The following is a 9,202-nucleotide window of genomic DNA, read 5'->3' as shown; positions in this document are numbered from 1 at the left end:
GAGTCCTCTAGGACTTCAAAACGTAAGATTGGACAACCTAGCTCATTTCTATTAGCATCCTGGAATGTGGTGGGTATAGCAAATAAAGTGGGCACAGATCAATTGGTGAAAACCTGGCAGGAATGTAATATAATCTCCTTCCAGGAAACCTGGGCAACGGATCCCATTTTTGTAAATGGCCACCGTTCCTTTCAAATGAGGGCAGCACCATCGTCATCAGGGAGGGCGAAGGGGGGTCTGCTAACACTGATTCCAAATACGTCAGCACTGAAAATAAAAACGTTTATAGAAAATAGCATCTTCTTCCATATTCTTATCCTTGAGTTGGCCAAACAAGGCTCTTGGCTCTTAATAAACTTTTACAACAACAACTTTGGGCCTAATATGCATTGGCCGTAGATGAGGTAAATAAGGAACTGGATGCTATTTTAAAATCACAAAGGATAAAATAACCCCTACATGTCATTTGGCTCAGAGATTTTAACATCCACCACTGCATACACAACCTAGAGAAAGTATGCGGTTTGACAGACCTCATGGGTAACCCGATATATCACTTTTCTCACAGCCCCTATGGTAATAGTCTTAATCGGACACTCTTGGTTAGGGATATGGTGATTGTGAACAAGTATGCCTCCATTTCTAACTCCCTACCAAAAACCTTCCGACGTTTTCAACATGAAACAACCATAGACTTTTTTCTGGTGTCAAACTCCCTTAATGAGAACTGTACCTACGTTGATGCCCAATTTAAATCTTTTAGCAATCAAGCCATTTTAATCTGTGAGATCCGTTCTGCTGTGGTAAATAAAATCTTCTTTACCGGACTGAATTTCATACGGAATCTTAAAATAAAGTAAAATAGCTCAAAATAACAAGAGGCAGAATCCGTGGTATAAGAGGTTTTCTAAATGGGCTTTATTCCACTCAAAATGGCCGACTCGAGTCGCGGCCTTCAGGTTCCGTCACCACGAGGGTTCAGGAAGTGAAGTACAATACTTTATTGACAGACATGCATTTTTATAATAAGTACATTACAATGAAACGAATGTAGAAGGCGTAACATTTGATAAGAAAAGTAACATAACAGGTACGTAATCGAAACTAGGCGTAATAAGGAATAAAAGAAACATGATTGGTTAGGATTATCAGACATAGGTGGATCTATAAGATAATACTTGGCATAGATGCGCGCGCAGCAGCATGACGTGTGAGTGACGTGCAACTAGGGGGTGAAGGGACTTGACATTTAGCTCTACATGTGGAGACGAGAAGTCTGGGGGGTCGAGTCAACCTAATCCCAAATCATATCTAACATCCTATGTTTAAAGAACTATGTTATCCACAAGGAAGGACTCTCGGACAGAATCTAGTCTATACTGACTGTGTGCGTGCACAAACGCCTAAGTGTCTATATGAGATGCGAGAGGCAGAAAACTTTCCATGGCAGCAGGGCTATGAATCACTTGCAGGAGGACGGAAAGGCTGAGTCCTTTGCTTGTGAGCTAAAGGAAATGTTTACCTAAATCACTAGACAGGAATGCATCGGCTGAAGAGCAAGATAGATAATTCGAAGGTGAAATACAGCTTCTTGGCAGGCAGGCGAAAACTGGCCGAGGCAGGCACCGTTAGCTGCACAGGGAGTAGGACAAAGTTCATGGATACAGATGCGAGCTCAAGCTGAAGCTGTCAAAGACAGAGAGCAGGGAAAGGCTTTGAGGACAGAATCGGGCCTACTTGCCTGAACTGTAAAAATGGAGTAACTTAGCCATATAAAGTCGGTGGCCTTTCATACTTAGGAATCGAATATCCAGCCCATTGATGGCGGATCTGACAGAGAACATGTCGACGGTAGACACACATATATTTGCGTTCTTAGAAACTGGAACTGGAGGGAACATACATGTATTTGTAACATGCATATAGAACCGTTGGGGTCCAAGATAGGGGACATAACTGATCAGGAAAATCCACATTTCCACATTCCCTCCTTGTCCCCTACTTGCCCTTTAAGAGATATCAATCTTCATCATTCCATCGATTTGCTCATGGAGCATCATTTCTTCTTCCTTCTTCTTCCGGTGTTTTGAACGAGAACTGTGATATGGAATGCATGATGTGGCACACAGACCACAAATCGCTGGTCCACATTGCAGGCATAAACAACAACTGAAAAGCATAAGAAGGCCAATACCTAGGAAGGATAGAACTCTCCATCCCCAGGCTGATATCACACTCCAAAACCACCCGGACCACGTCCAAGTGCCTGGATTCTCGTGTATCTGGCTCACAATCTTATGAAGGCGTGTTATAGCTTTATATACAGATGGCGAATTTTCTGGTATAAATATGCAGCAGCTGGATCCGATGACCCTGCAAGCTCCGCCCCTATCGACCAGGATGACGTCAAGGACAAGACGATTCTGGAGAACAACAATTCTCATCACTGATTGTTCTTCTGTCAGATTGCCTAGGGCGGCTATAGTCTCGTTTACTACAGCTTCAAGAGTCTTGGTTAGTCTGCGTATCAGCTTACTATTTGATATTGTACCTATATAGGGAAAGATACCTTTATTGAAATCTACATACTTGTCCCATGCCGTCTCAGTATAATCGACAACTGGGAGATCTCTTCGCTCTCTATTGTGTACTAAATGAACATTTCGATAATAATCAGGGGGAGCTAGAAAAACAGGTGGCAAAAGGAATGCTATGTAACAGGTACCATCCCAATCTAGAGGCAGACGCATATATGCAGTCTGACCACATATAAAGTAAGAATGGCGAGAAGCTCTAAATGAAGATTTACCTTGATCACTATATTCTACGGTAGTAACGCATTGGCTATGGCCCATGTGTATGGAACCAACTTTTCTTACACATAATTCACCCTTAACTGGAAATACTGACATAGTGGGCAGAATTAGTTCAACTTCGGTTTTGACATTCAAAATCATAAGATTAGGCGTAAAATTACCTAATTTATACACTTCATTTTCTAAATCAGTTCCTGTTCCACTGGGGTGACCCTCCTTATTAGGGTGACAGACTTTGAATAAAACTAGATTCAGATTTCCCCATATCCAATGTTGTTGATAAACTGCTGTGTCTGGGTCTATGGAATTTAATAAACTAAACCATGCTCCACAGGAGCCATTGTGTGTGAACGGATGTGGAAAGAAAGGCAGAACTCCTTTGTTATTCTGATAGGGAGGGAGTCGGCCACACACCCAACAATTGGTGGCATTACTAGTCTGATGGGAATGATGTAACATACTAATGAAGGTGTTGTTGCGCAGCGCAAGTCTATAGGACAACTCATGTGGGGGTAATTCACTAAAAGAATGTTCATCAGTTATATTGAAAGCACGTTTAGAAACAGGATAATACATATGCAACAATATGCTTGCAGTAACTATTAAAAAACTCAAGGAAAACAAAATTAATAAAGTCACAATACAGTGGCTACGCAGTAATTTACAATAAGCATGTCGTTTTATTATGATTCTGGACTCTACATCATTCAGACCTAAGGGATACATGTCGGGACAGATTCAACCGCTTCACCTTGGAGAGGACTTAAACAATCAAATCGTCCGACAGTTTGGATCTGGACCTGAGTTTCTGCTTATAGAGTTCGGTGCTACTGGCCTCAGCCAAAGGTAGCTTTGAGTCAATGGGGGAAGACACACGAGGAGTACTGTTTGTGTCAGGAGGAAGTCCATGAAATTTCTTTATATGGCTGGAATGCACCCAGCCTTTTCTCCCTTCGATCTTCACAGCTGTTCTGGTTGTCAGCAGGACCAACTCAGGAAGCCTCCACCTTGGCTCCAGTTGGGTTTTCCGATCAAAATTCCTGACGAGAACATAATCGCCGGGAATTACATCATGAGGTTTCACCTCGGTGTTGTCGGGAAAAGCTGCGACTACCTGTGAACGACAAGATTGTAGTGCAGACATCAAGGAAGCCAGGTAATCTGTCAGCATATTACAGTCAACATCAGTTATTTTACGGGGTATAGGCGTCCCCCACATATTCGGTGGTCTACCAAAGATCACCTCATAAGGGGATAGCCCTGTTCGAGAGTGTGCTACCATCCTCATGTAAAATAGCGCAACTGGTAAAGCTACTATCCAGTCCACACCTTTTTCCTGACATATTTTAGACAGTCTGATTTTTAAAAGTTGATTATGTCGTTCCACGAGACCTGCTGCCTCGGGGTGTCGGACACAGTGGAATTTCCACTGATATCCCAACAAAAGCGAGACATGTTTCATTAATTCGGATGAGAAAGGCTGGCCGTTATCTGAATATACAACACGTGGTAAACCGTACCGTGGGAAGAATTCTCGAACTAGCTGCTTGGCAGTAGTCGGGGCAGTGTAATCTGATACGGGATACGCCTCTGTCCAACGGGAGAGAGCGCAGACAACTACGAGAACATATTTGAATCCTCGACAACGTTCCATCTGAATATAATCCATCTGGAGGACTTCAAAAGGATGGTCAGGAGGCTGAAATCCACCCTGCTCTACGGGAACACTCTTTCCTGGATTAAACTGACAACATATCATACAGGTACGAACTTTTTGTTTAGCTGCTGCTCGTAAATGTTTGTTGAACCAAATGTGCTGAATGCTGTCTAGCATAGCCTTCTCTCCTAAATGTGCTGGACTGTGAACTGTAGCTATAATGGCTTGAACCATGGAATCAGGGAGAAACCATACAGATTTCTCCTTCGTCATCCATCCTTGATCTGTCTGGATCCCTCCTAGTTCAGTCCACTTCTTTATTTCTTCTGCTGTGGCATGTGTCTGTATGTCAATTACGTCAAGTGCGGGATCCTTAATTGTCATACACTGTGTTGGTGTCTGAACTATTGGCTTTGTCATGTCTAATGTGCGATTCTGAGCAGTCTGTTTAGCTGTTCTGTCAGCTAAATCATTGCCTTGAGAAATGGTATCAGTAACCTTCGTGTGTGCTTTACATTTCATAATCGATATAGCAGTGGGTAGATGTATTGCGTCTAACAAAGCATGAATGAGGGGTCCGTGCTGAATGTGGGCACCATGGGAGGTTAAATAACCTCTCTCTCGCCACAGCACGCCGAAGTCGTGTACAACTCCGAATGCATAACGTGAGTCAGTGTATACATTAACTTTCTTATTTGTGGCTTGAATACAGGCTTGTGTTAGAGCAATAAGTTCTGCTGCTTGGGCTGACAAAGTATCTATACAATTTGTCTCAATAACTTCAGTGTCTGTTGTGACTGCATACGCGGTCACTAAATCTCCTGTATTTGTTCTCATGCACGATCCGTCTACATACAACGTCAGGTCTGGATCTAACAATGGAACGTCTGTCAAGTCTTGTCTAGGTTTCGTCTTTATTTCAATGATTTCAACACAATCATGAGCTAGTGGGTCTGTTCCAATTACAGGTAATAGTGTAGCAGGATTCAATGTATTACACCGTCGGATCTCTATGTGTGGTTGAAACAATGTCAGTTCATAACCGGTAAGTCTTGCTATGGTCAAGTGTTGTGTTTGTGTTCGGTTCACAAGAACCTCTACTGCATGTGGTACTTGTACTGTCAATGGGTGTCCTAATACTATGGCATCGCTTTGTCTGATTGCTAAAGCTGTCGCTGCCACTGATTTCAGGCATGCAGGCAAAGCCTGAGCTACGGGATCTAATGTACTGGAAAAATAAGCACATGGCTTGCGTGATCCTGCTTGATCCTGAGTGAGTACTGACAAGGCAGTACCTTCGCGTTCTGTAACAAAGAGTGTAAAATGTTTGCTATAACATGGTGTTGCTAAAACAGGTGCTTGACATAAAGCTTCCTTTAGGCTTTCAAAAGCTTGTGTATGTTCCTGAGTCCAAGGGAGAACAGTCGATGTGGCTGCCTCCTGTGTGGTTAACTGAATGAGTGGTTTTGCTAGAAATGCGTACTGAGGGATCCACTGCCTACAATATGAAGTGAGGCCTATGAAAGCCCGCACCTCCTTTTGTGTCTGGGGTATTGACATGTTAGCAATTAACTGGATGCGATCTGGTGTAAGCTGCCTTCCCTCCTTGGACAGCGAGTGACCAAGATAAATAACTCGCTGGACACAGAATTGCAGCTTAGAAGGAGACACCTTGTGCCCCTTGTCGGCTAGGAAATGTAAAACTGTCAGAGAAGCTTTTTCACATTCTGGCTCGCTTCTCGCTGTGATCAGCAGATCATCGACATATTGAAGCAGTGCAGTATTGACTGGCATGTGGATACTGTCAAGTTCTCGTTTCAGTGCTTGGCTGTAGATGCTGGGGCTTTCTGTGAATCCTTGGGGAGCGCGTGAGAATTTAAAGCTGCGCCCATTTAAACTGAATCCGAACAAGTATTGGCTTTCCGGATCTATTGGGACGCTGAAAAAGGCATTCTTGAGATCGATTACAGTAAAGAATGTTGCTTCGGAATCAATTGCTGTCAACAATGATGATATATCAGGGACCACAGGGAATTGTGGTACAATGCACTTGTTTAGTTCACGCAAATCAATAACCAATCGGTACACTGGTGGGGCAGTAGGATCAGTTCGTTTAAGAATCGGAATTATCGGTGAATTACATACATTGGAGTCTGTTTCTACAACTACTCCCTGGGCAATCAGCTCATCAATGATTTTCAGCAAAGCCACTACAGCATCATGCGGTAACTTGTATTGTCGCATTCGTGGTAGTACCACTCCTGCTTTCAGTGTGACTCGATAGGGTGTAATGTTCATGCAGCCAACATCCGTAGGGCCTTGTGCCCATAGATGTACTGGTAAAGTCTGTAGTCGGGGATCCATGTCTCTAGACACATAGTGACCTTTAAAATCACGTAAAAACAACCTTACTCCTTCCGGAGAACAACATATTATGGCTCCTAGTGCTTTCAGAGTTTTAATTCCTAACAGATTTTCTGGGCATGATTTAGTAAGCAATAAATCTGTAGTTCGTGTCAAAGGTCCTATCGTAAGTGGTAGAGGCTGTGATACTTCATTAACAATAGGTTTTCCTGAAAAACCAAGGGAAACATTTTGAGAGCCTGAGAGGGGTGCCCCTGGAACTTCACTACGTTTTATGGTTGTTCGACTTGCCCCTGTATCGAGTAAGAATTTTCTATCTTGACCTAATAATTCACTATGTACATAAGGTCCTTCTTGATCTACAGGAATCTCGATAAGCGGTAAGTCAACTTCCCTCTCTAGGCTGGTTCATGCGTAACGCTGATACTCAGGGTATTCATACTGTGCAGTCTGATACATTTGTCGTGTTGTGGTTTGTGTGGCAGTAGCAGGCAACGGTGGTGCAGCTGGCACAAACTGTATGGGTTGCTGTGAGGCTGGCATGGACTGTTGTTGAACTGGCATGGACTGTCCATGCTGCATAGCTCCTTGTTCATTCTGATCTTGTCTAACTAATCGTGGTCTCTCCTTTGCAATACCTGTAGCTATATTACGTTTCAGGACTGGACAATCGTGTACATAATGGCCCAGTTGTTTACAGTAATTGCAGGTTCCCTTTACAGGAACTGCAGAATCACCAGAATGTGTCACACCCTTTTTGTGACCATCTGCTGGTACTGTCTGAGAAACTAGCATTTTCATTTTTGTATCCTTCATGCGTCTATGCTCGTGTTCTTGTTCATCCCTAATTCTATTGTGATGATACTGTAACATTTGTAGCATTTGCGACGGAGTGTTACTTTGCCAGGTACTCTCGAATTTCAATATTCTATTCTTTACTGGAGGCAATGCATTTTCCACTAATTTTGTCACAAATAAATGTGGATATGAGTCACTACTTGCTTTTATACCACTATTTATACCAAAACATTTTTCAAATCGAGCATAATAATCGCTTGTGTCTTCATCTTGCTTTTGTTTGCAGGCTGTGATTGCACCCCAATCTTCCTTTTTTGTAGTTAATAAACGTGGCAGTACCTGTACTAGTAAACCTGGTAACAGTTTAACTTTATCCCCGAGCCCTGAACCTGCAGTTCGGCCCCTTTCTTCCTCTGCTAATGCTGTCCAGTCTATCTTTTGGTCACCCACTTCCCACTCTTTTTCTTTCAGTTTTTCATAAATGCCAGCAGGCAAAAGCACCTTTAATATCGTCATAATATCAGGAAAGGTGTACTCTCCCATCAGTAACATGTCTTTAATTTCTCGGTGGAAACCCGCTGGGTCTTTGTCATGACTAGGTACTACTTTTTTCATTTCTAATAATTCCATTTTTGATATGGGTGTGTAAACAAATACACGGTGAAACTCATTGTCTTCGCCTTTTATTGGGTGCACTTCTCGTAGGGGATTTTGTCTATCCATATAGTACGGCGCTCTTTCTCTGCGGGGCAGCGAGAGAGAATCCGGACTTACAAAAAGGACATACTGCTTACGTGACACTAATATCTCTTTAATTAGCTTGTTACTAGAACCTCTCCATCTGTTCGTGAGTAGTTCCGTTAATATATCAGGTAAAGGACCAGGGTCAGCATGTTGGCTCTTATATAATATGAGGAGTTGCTGAATCATATAGATTCCAGCTAAACGTTGTTCATCTGTACTGAGATTAAAAAACGTGTGTGCTACGGTCTCATCACCGTATTTTTCAGGACTGTCAATCCAGTGAACGGCTGATCTGGCTAATTCTTGCTCATCCATGGAATCGAGGAGGTGGTAACCCCTTCGTTCTCGTAGTATTTTATCTGCGGCTTGAAACGAATGTTCAGGAGACTTCAGATTTATTATAGGCGTCGGATACGTTCTGCTATTATTTGGGCATACTGGGTGTATGGGATCAGAAAAACATCTAGCATTATCACAGGATCCTCCTCTGCCTACATAGGCTATGGTCTCTGACTGTCTTGCGGAATTCCCTGATTCGGACACTTCATCTTGCTCAAACTCGTCTGTTCCCAATCTTTCTTCATGAATACGCTCTATTTCTTTACGGATTTTTCGGCACATGGCTATTATACAATTTTGCTTATCGTGTCTCCCTTCTGATATATTCTGACTCCATCTTGTAAGAATAAGCATTGCATTCGGGTCTACCCCCGGGCGGTCTTGATTTCTGATCACACAGTTTATGAGGAAACGTAACAGTTCCCCCTGTATTTCTACTTTCTGGAATTCCATAGCTCTGTTAATACATCCTGGATCTCGTCCT

The sequence above is a fragment of the Triturus cristatus genome, chromosome 7, assembly GCF_964204655.1.
Source record: "Triturus cristatus chromosome 7, aTriCri1.1, whole genome shotgun sequence".
Taxonomy (NCBI): Eukaryota; Metazoa; Chordata; class Amphibia; order Caudata; family Salamandridae; genus Triturus; species Triturus cristatus.
This window is presented reverse-complemented; position numbering follows the sequence as displayed.